Here is a 9,973-nt window from a genome sequence, read left to right as displayed (position 1 = left end):
TCACAGCCAGGCAAAATCCCCTTTGTGCTGCCCTAGCCACAGTGGTACAGGGTCCTAGCTGTGGGGTTGAGTCTCAGAGTTAAGCCAATGTTACGGTCAGGTTTGGTGGCATAGAAGTGGAACATGTTGAGAAATCGGGCTTCTCATATTCCTCTGGAGTCATCTGGAGATGGGAGACTTAACCTAAGTCAGAATGCAGCACCCTGTGAGGTTGGGGTGAAGCTGAGTCATCTTGGAGACCCAACCTGCAAACCCAGCGCCCCTGTATTTGCAGCTCAGGCACCAGCTAACCTCTTTGCCAGCTGTCTCTTTAAAAACCAACAAAAAGATGCAAGATTGGAAGCCACTGTTCTGGTGAGTTACCAGCATGTTCTAGGACACTTGGCACTGTTGTGGGTGGGTGGGTGGGTGGATGTGTGTGTGTGTGTGTGAGAGAGAGATAATGCGCAAGAATATAGCTCCAAAACCAAACCCCCAAATTTACTATTGTTGAGTCAGTTCTGACTCAGCCTCCGTTTGGTTGCTGAGACTGTAAAGCTTGACTGGAGATTCTTTCTCCTGCCTGTCTGTCTATCCTGGGAATTGGCTGTTTGTTAGCAGCCTAGCACGTAACCCAACATGCCACTAGCTCTTTACTCCTCCCTAAAACCACAGCCAAACCCACTTCCGCAGGAGTCAGTTCTGACTCACAGAGATCCTTTAGGACAGGGCAAGGTGGCATGGGAGGGTAGTGCATTGTGCTGCTATCGTGTCTATTTTTATTGTTATTGTTGTGTCAGCAATTCGAGTCTACCAACTACTCTGCAGAGGTACGATGGGCAATCTCCCAAAAGGAATTAAAGTCTCTGAAAGGCAGTGGGAGTCACCACCAGTCAGAATCCTCTCAGCAGTGGCTTCTGCACAGGAGACTTGCCCCATTGTCCCATAGGATTTCCAAGGCTGAGCGGCTAGTAATGCACACCACCAAGCTTCAGTTAGCAGCCCAGTGCTTACCCAGCTCAGAAAGTTAGAATGAGCTGTCTGCGGCTGCTGGGGGTGCTGGGCTGAAGCACCCTTGCTGGTGAAGGGTGTTTACCTTGGTATCACACACCAGCTGGCCAGAGTACTCGGACAGGAGGGCAGCGTGCTCGTGGGAGGTGTGCTTGCAGGTGCTAAGCCCAATGTCCTGGCTGATATATTCTTCTAGAGCCTTCAGCAAACTGAGCTCCACAGGCCCCAGGTCAGCCACCAAAATCCTGTCCATGGGAACATCAGCCATGGGCAGGCCTGTGAGGGGAAAGGAGGCACATTGGTGTGTGTCTCATGACAGGTCCTGGCACTTAGTTTCCTCCTTCATTTAGCCTAACTGCTTTCCCAGCAGGTAGTCAACTGGCTGTCTACCTGTGCTGGTGCTAGGAAGAGCTAAGCACACTCACTGATGCCAGTGGCGGTTGTTAGGTACCATCAAGTTGACTACAGCACACAGCAACCCTGGAACTGCCACCATCCTGCACAAGTTATGTTGTGCCTGGTGACAGCCTGCAAAAAATAATGGAAAAATCAGGATTCTGGGCAGCACTCTGCCACCTACCAGTTCTGCCACCTTGGAAACACATGGGGACTCAAGTACCCCATTCTTAGAAGACATGAGCCCTGGATGACCCCCTCTTAGGGACACAGGGGGCAGGGGAAGCACTGAAAGCTGCCCCTTTAGGACAAGGCTTAGTGGTATGATAGAGACTGCTAATAATGACCCTCAGTCACCTCTGGGACTCAGTATTCAGCCAAACGAAAGGTGTCTATGGTGAGCAATACTAGTCCTTAGATTCAGCCACATGAGATCAAAGATGGAACATCTGCCCAGCGATAAAGCTGAGAGAGCAGGAGGGAGAAAAAAGAATGAAGGGAATAGGATTGAGAGGAGCACTGACACAGGGTGGGGACTTCCATCAGGGTCATGAAACAAAAGGTGTACAAATAGAGTGAAAAACCAACTTACTCTGTCAAATTTCACACAAATCATAATAAAATGTTAAGAATAACAAAGAATGGAGGCATTAACAGGACATCCTGGTAAACCCTGTCACAACTTGAATTCCTGAAGCTGGAAACAGGACATGTGTCCTCTGCCCCAACTCCATGAATATGAACAACAGGCCAGATGTCCAGCCCTGCTCGAGCAGGTGACTTGATAAGTATCCCCTGAATTAAGGAACTGCAGTCCAGCTGTGGTTCCATGGAAATACAGAGAGAAGTCCTGGTGGTACACTGGTTCAAGCACTCAGCCGCTGTCATGGTTAGAACTGTGTCCCCAATATTTGTTAGGTGTTGTCGTATTATGACCCATAGCAACCCTATGAAAAACAGATCTGAACCCTGGGCAGGACGGGGTCCCCAAAACATATGTAATGATACCCCATGATGGAGGTTGGAATATTTCCTTAATTCCATCATAGTTCTGATCTGATGTAAGAGGCCTCCTTAGTGTATAGTCTGTGACATCTTTTAATCACAAGACATAAAAGGAAAGAAAGCAGAGAGGAGGGACCTGAGCCCAAGAGTGAGGACTAAGAGTCAAGAGTTGTCTCACCAGCGGATGATGGAGTAGCATAGTGTCATGAAAGGGGCCAGACAGGCCTTCAGGGACCTGCATTTGTCCACTGCCTTGCTGAGTTCTGCCTGCTGGGATCCACAGGGAGCTGTGAGGATGGAGCACTGACTGGCTGTTGGCTGGGGCTCTGTCTCTGACTGCAGCTTTTCAGGTGGTGGAGCCTCAGCCAGCACTGGGCTGGGCTCTGCTCACTGGCAGGGCTCTAGCTATTGTATGTGTGCCCTGACAGAGGCGAGGAGGGCTTCTTTGGTACCTGGCATAGCTAAACAGTGCGCTGAGCCCTTTACCTTTGGACCTGAGAGTGTCTTCCTCTAATCTGCTGAGCTAGCCACCAGAAGATGAGCTTTCTATGGTTTCTTTCAAGCTGGAAGTCTTTGCAGCACTGGTAGTGTGGTGGCTAGAGCACTCAGATACAAACTAAGAAGTTGGCATGTGGCTCAACCCAGCAGTGGCTTCCTGGGAGAAAAATGGGGAGATGTGATCCCAAAAAGATTTTCAGCCTTGGAAATCCTGTCCTGAAGGATTGCTCAAAAAACCTCTAGCTCATTGCCGTGGAGTTGGAGATGACTCTTGGGGTTTTCAGAGACTGTAAACTCATGGGAGGAGATTGCTCAAACAGCTAGAACAGTATTGCCAGAAGTTCAAGTAGGATTTAGAAGAGGCCGTGACACTAGGGATATCATTGCTGATGGATCTTGGTTGGAAGGAAAGACTACCAGAAGAATGTCTATTTATGTTTTACTGACTGTGCAAAAACATTTAACTGTTATGGCTGTTGACTGTTAACTAGTTATGGCTAATATTGAGAAGGGACTCTTAGAACACTTAATTGTGCCCATGTGAAACTGTACCTTGCCAGTGGCTGTTGTGCAAACAGAGCAAGGGAACACTATATAATTTAAATTAAGAAAGTGTGTCAGGGTTGATGCTTTCTCCATATCTAATTTAGTCTGTATGCTGAGCAAATTATTTGAGAAGCTGGACTCTATAAAGAGAAATGTAACATCAGGATTGGAGGAAGACTCATCAATAACTTGGATTATGCAGATAGGTGACACAACCTTGCTTGCTGAGTAAGAACTTGAAGCACTTGTTGCAGAAGATCAAAGAATACAGCCTTCCATATGGGTTGCTTCTCAACTTCAAGAAAACAAAAAATTCAGGGCGCTCTGGTAGCCTAGTGGCAAGAAGCTGCACTGCAATCCCAGAGGAACATGGTTCAAATCCACCAGATGCTCTGCTGGAGAAGAAGGAACAGTCTCCTCCTGTACCAGTCAGATCTGATTTGATGGTGCGCACACAAAATAAAAAAAGAAAATTAAAAAACAAAATTCTTACCACTGGACTGACAGGCAACATCATGATATAAAGATCATGATATAAAAACATCATGATTGAAGTTGTCAGTGATTTCATCTTACTTGCTTGGTTCTAGCAGTCAGGAGATGTATTGCACTGGCAAAGTCTGCAGTGAGGGACCTCTCCAAATTATTGAGGAGCAGTGATGTCAGTTTGAGGATTAATGTGTATCTGTATCTGATTCAGAACATAGTCCTTCCAATTGCTATGCATCTGAGAGCTATTCAAGGACTAAGGATGCCAGAAGAATAAGTACCTTTGCATTGTGGTGTTGGAGAAGAGTACTGAACATCCCACAGAATGCCAGGAAACAAAACATATATATCTTGGAGAAAGTGCAGCCACAGTGCTTCTAGGAGGTGAAGATGATAAAGCTTCATCTCACATACTTTCGGCATGTTACCTTGGAGAGGGAAATCATGCTTGGCAAGGTGGAGGGTCAGCAAAAGAAAGGAAGGCCCTCAACCAGATGGATTAACACAGTGACTGCTGCAGTTGACACTAGTATGTCAGGAAGTGTGAGATGGCACAGGATAGGACAGGGTTCAGATCTGTTGTTTATAGGGTCACTATGAGTCCTACTCAACGGCACTTAACAACAACAAAGCCACAGAACTCAGTAGAGGCCTTGTGAGATTCAATGACTTTCTCAGAGCCAGAGACCTAAGGTAAGGTCAAGGCTTGAGAAATAAGCAGACTATGTTGCACCTGCTGAGTCAACAGGAATTCCATCCCACCAGGTCAGCAATCCCTGTGAGCCAGTGGGTACTCACTCAACAAGTACATCTTTCCATCTGAAGCTTTTTGAGGCAGGAAGTAGGATAAGAGGTTCTCAAAGTAGCAAGGCAACCACATGCTGGTCATGAGAATCTGGATGTCCCAGAAGTACAATTCCACCTCACTTTTGCCATCAAAGTGGCCGACAGCCAGTTTCCCACCTGTTAGCTTTTTTATGTTCTCCATGCCACTATAACCAGATCAGCTAGCAGCTTTCGCTGGTGGGCAGGAATGAGACACTACTGTGACACCATGGCAGTGACATTATGACATACAGTCATTCCCTGAAGTGGTCTGATGTCATCAACCCTGATCTAATACAAGAGAACTACAGTGGGGTTTCACCTCCTTAATCCAATCACAGCCCTGACTAATGGCCTGTGGTCTGCAATGAATATATATGGACTCTGGAAAAGGCAGCTAGCTTTCTGTTATTCAGAATCCTGCATCTGGCTTGTCATTTCTGGTTCTCTAGACTTGAAGCCATCCTTACATGGCAACCTGAACTTGTAAGCCTCTGAAGCCAGCAGTCTGCTGTCCTGCGTGCCAACTTAGACTTGTCAGCTGTGCCCCCCACCCCAGTCTCTCTCCTGAGGTCTGAGCATAGACCTGGGACTTGCCAACCTCTACAAGCCTGTGAACTATTTCTTTGAAATAAAGCCCTTCCCCCCAACATATATACACATGTTGTTATGTACCGTCGAGTCAGAAATGACCCAAAGTAGACACTCCAGCAGGTTTTCAGAGGCAGTAAATCGCATAGGAGGAGACTACCCATCTTTTTCCCATGGATTCAAACTGCATACGTTTTGGTTGGCAGTGTAACTCTTTACCCACCAGTAACCCATAAGCCTCCCTTATTTTGCTTCTTTAGAGAATCTGGCCTAAGATACAGACTCTACATCCAGAGCTCCCCATAAGAGTGTTGCCATGAGTCCAGCATCATCCCTCTGAAGATGCTCACACACAATACACCTCTCTAATGTCCACATAAGAAGTAGTTGTCCAAGGGGATACTGCCTGCAGGTTTCTTGTCAGGAGAGGTAAGTGTCAGAGCTGTGTCCTTTCTCTCCATACCAATTCAATCTGTATGCCGAGCACATAATTTGAGAAGCTGAACTTAACATTGTTGCATCAAGACTGAAGGAAGATTTATCAACAATCTATGTTATTCTATGTTATGCAGGAGACACACCTTGCTTGCTGAAAACAAGATTGAAGTACCTGCAAAGACTGCAGTGTTGATGTTGAGATGTACAGATTACACCTCAACATCAAGAAAACAAAAATAGTCATAACTGGACCTATAAACAACATTGGTGTTTTTTTTTTGTTTGTTTTAATAAAACTTTATTTACAAAAGCAGGTGACAGGCCAGATTTAGCCTGTGTGCCTTAGCTTGGGGAGTCCTTGCTTTCACAGAAATAGCAGGTAGTCTACCAGCACACCTATGCGTTCCCCATATTCTCTGAAGGACCAGGGCTGAATTGAAAAGTTCTTTTACCTTATAACTCAAAACTCTGGTTTTAGCACTTTTAGGGGGAAAAAAGTGGGCTGGTTTTGCCCTTCCTTAAGGTTCTAGCCCCTTTACTGTGCAGTTCTGGGAAAACATCTTGGGTTTGCTATCTCTGCTGTTGAGTCTGGATCGATTCAGACCTCAACATTGTGATAAATGGAAGAAAATATTGAGGTTGTCAAGATTTTCTCTTTACTTGGATCCACAATCCGTACATAGGGAAGCAGTAGAAAACAAATGATGTATTGCATTGGAGAAATGTGCTGTAAAAGACCTCTTTAAGGGTTAAGAAGCAAAGATGGCATTTAAAGACCCAATATTTTCATTTGCCTCATTTGCATCTCAAAGCTGGAAGTCTGAAGAATTGATGCCTTTGAACTGTGGCTTTGTTAAGGAATACTAAATATATCATGAATGGCTGAGAGAACAAATAAGTCTATGTTGGAGGACAAATAGCTAGAGTGTTCCTTAGAAGTGAAAAAGGGAGACCTTATCTGACATACTTGGACATTTTGTCAAGAGAGATTAGTCCTTGGAGAAGGACATTGGAAGAGAGTTGGCAAAGAAGGAAATGCCCAGAATGAGACAGATTGACTCAGCAGGCTCAAACACAGGATTGCCTCTCAGGGAGGCACAGGACCAGACATTGTTTTCTTCCATTGTGCATGGGGGTTGTGAATCAGACCAACTTGGCACTTAATGACAACTATCAGCAGAACAGCTGTCCTTGTCTACCTACACAGCATACTTTCATTACACTTGAATGAAAGTTCAAAGCGAAAAAGAAAAGTTTAGAAAGCATCCCTTTACATTACAGATGCCCTTCTTTATAGAAAGGATTCTACAAGTCCAAGACCACATCACAAATTCTGGAGGAGGCAGACTGTAATTGGAGGCTCATGATTCTCAACTCAGTGCCTTTCTCTTTCTAAGATAGTGTATGAGATCTTTAGGAAGCCGCTGGATGAGAAAGTGGCATCTGCCCTACTCTCCCCAGTCTATGTGAGTCACTGGAAGAAAAGGGAAAGTCATGTAGAAGTCAGCTCTTGTTGGCAAGCTGGAGATACCTCCATGGACTACCTGGAAACCCTTGAGGTCCTTCTAAGAAGCCATAGCACTTTTGCCTTCCTCATCTGTTTGGCCTCTTGCTCCTGGCTGAGGTTATCCAGTAGTTGGTCACAATGAAGGTGGCATAAGCCCATCAGGGCCAGCTTCATGCTTGCTTTCATCATCCTGGTCTCCCTGCACCACTTTCGTGCCTTGTAACTGCAGTATCTTTGCTGCCTGCTTCTGAGGATCTCTGGTCACCACACAAACCTTGAACATGCCATCTTCCAGGAGTGTCCAGGCCATTGTGCCCCCTTTGGCACCTGCAAAGAGTCAGAAAACTGCCTAAGAATCCTCCAAAGAGAATGTTTTATCAGAGCAAGAAGTACCCAAGAGACTTTTTTCACATCTGATTCCCATTGAACCCTCATTCACATCTTTTAAAAACAACTTAAGTATAATTTATTTACCCTGCAATTTACAAGGATTTCATTCCACTTGGATCCATAATTAATACCCACAACAGTCAAGAAATCAAACAATATACTGCACTGGGGAAATCTGCCAAGAACCTCTTTAAAGTGCTGAAGAGCAAGATAACACCTTAAAGACTAAGGTATCCCTGATCCAAGCCACAGTGTTCTCAATCACCTCATACATAAATGACAGTTGGACAATGAATAACGAAGATTGAAGAACAGATGCCTTTGAATTATGGTCCTGGCAGTGAATATTGAATATATCATGAACTGTGAGAAGAATAAACAAATGTGTCTTGGAAGAAATCGATGTTCCTTAAAATTAGGGCATATTATCTGGAGAAGTCAGTCCCTAGATGAAGCTCATGCTTGGTACAGGGTCAGTCAGTGAAAGAGTGGAAGGCCCTCCTTGACATGGGCTGACATGGTGACTAAGCAATGGACTTAAGCCCAGCAGAGATAGTGAGGAAGGCACAGAAGGGCCTGCTGTGAGTCAGATGAACTTGAAAGTATCTACTTAGTCAAGTATAAGAAGGCAAGTACTACCTAGTCAAAGAAGTTAAGGTGACACACTTTCAAAAATTAAAAAGAAACTCAGGAAAAGATAGGAAGAAAGGATGAATGAAAATGGGAAATATAGGGAAGAAATGGGAAGGATGTTACATAGTAGGCATTGTTTGATGCTGTCCTCTGAATCCCTGTAACTCCATGCACAACAGAGGAAACCCTATTCACCTGTCCATCTCTGCAGCTCCTGTGTCAATCCATTTTATTGAAGGTCTCTCTTTTCTCACTGACCCTCTCATTTGCCAAGTGTGATGCTGCTGTTTATCCTGTTTGAGTTATGACCATTAGCAAATGAAGGTCCTCCACTGACTGAGAGCTTTATTCCTCTCAACGTTATTAAGCCGCACTCTCCTTTGCAGAGGCCATTCTTTCTTTCTTGGATTCTGAGAGCCCACATTGTAGCACTCTCTCAGGCAGGGTTCCCATTCCAGTCATAAGGCTTTTGTGGCCCACTCTTTCACAAATGGATGGCCCCTCTTGCCTCCTTAGTCTGGGAGCTCTGCAGAAATCTGACCTTACTGGTATCTGAAACACTATGACAGCTTCCAGCAGCATGGCAAGCCACCACTGATTAACAAAATGAACTGCAAGTTCACAAAACATAATGGGTATGAACAGTTGAATGGAAAAGTAATTTGCTCTGCAAACTTACTCAGATTGCAATAAAAAGTAAAAGGGATCTATGGAAAGGAACTGCTCTCAAGTCTGCACAGCCAGGGGCGTCCTGGCCATGCAATAGGGGAGCAGCCCTCAGACAGCCATAGGCACCTCGACTATAAGTTCTGGTCTTACTTACCTGTAGCTCCAAATGCCATCACGAGTCTCCTGTCCACCATCAGAACAGGAATGAGCAAGAGGTGAATGCTGGCAGTGATGGGAGGCCTGGAGACAGAAGCACTGTGAGGGTACTCTGTTAACTCTCCAGGGACTGCGTGCACACAGCCAGAGGGTTAGGGGTGGGAGGATGGCCTGGCAAGGGTGGGGATGGGGGGGACCCCGAAGTTTCAGGACAACTACCCTCCAGAAGCACTTACAGGAATGGAAGGGTTATTTGTAGGACAGTCCATTGTGTAGGTGGGATAAGATTTCGCATGAGGGGCCAGGCAACCCCGTACACCACTCTGGGGCTCCGACTTCTGCCTGAAGCAACCTTAAATATTACCAGAGATATGTGAAAGGTTTCAAATGGAAGTCAAGAACCATGCTGAGGTATAACCATTTCTCAGTTTATGTGCTGGGCTACTCAACAACAGGAGTAGCGACGGGTTGGGATTGGGAAAGTTTATGTAGGGGTTTAGCAAACATGTTATTTCTTTATTGGTTATTACAGTTAGGAGGGCTATGAGGTGGGTTGGCATTGCAGAAGTTCATTGGTATATTAAGTTTCTGTTTCCCCATTAAGTTTCTGTCTCCACATTTTGTTTGTTAAGTTTTGGTTTGGGGGAAAGTCCTGACATGGGACTGTCTCAGTAGAGTTTAAGCCTCCATTTTGATTTTTAGTCTAAAAATATGGTGTGAGCAGACCCCTGACTAGCCTGCATCCAGCTTCCCTTCACTGGCACCAGACTGTGAGGTGCCCCCTGCATGCTGGAATGATGCCATATCTATGCTGTGAACTTGCAGAACCAGATGTGTGTG

The 9,973-nt window shown here is 45.4% G+C and overlaps 1 pseudogene; it reads right to left on the bottom strand.

Moving 5' to 3' along the window:
• On the bottom strand, positions 1-9,171 carry LOC102859504 (annotated as a pseudogene).
• Positions 9,172-9,973: the final 802 nt, after the last annotated feature.

The sequence above is a fragment of the Elephantulus edwardii genome, unplaced genomic scaffold (genome assembly GCF_000299155.1).
Source record: "Elephantulus edwardii isolate Elephantulus edwardi_28Jun2011 unplaced genomic scaffold, EleEdw1.0 scaffold00209, whole genome shotgun sequence".
Classification (NCBI taxonomy): Eukaryota; Metazoa; Chordata; class Mammalia; order Macroscelidea; family Macroscelididae; genus Elephantulus; species Elephantulus edwardii.
The sequence above is the reverse complement of the archived record's forward strand: the minus strand, read 5'-3'. Positions and strand labels throughout refer to the sequence as shown.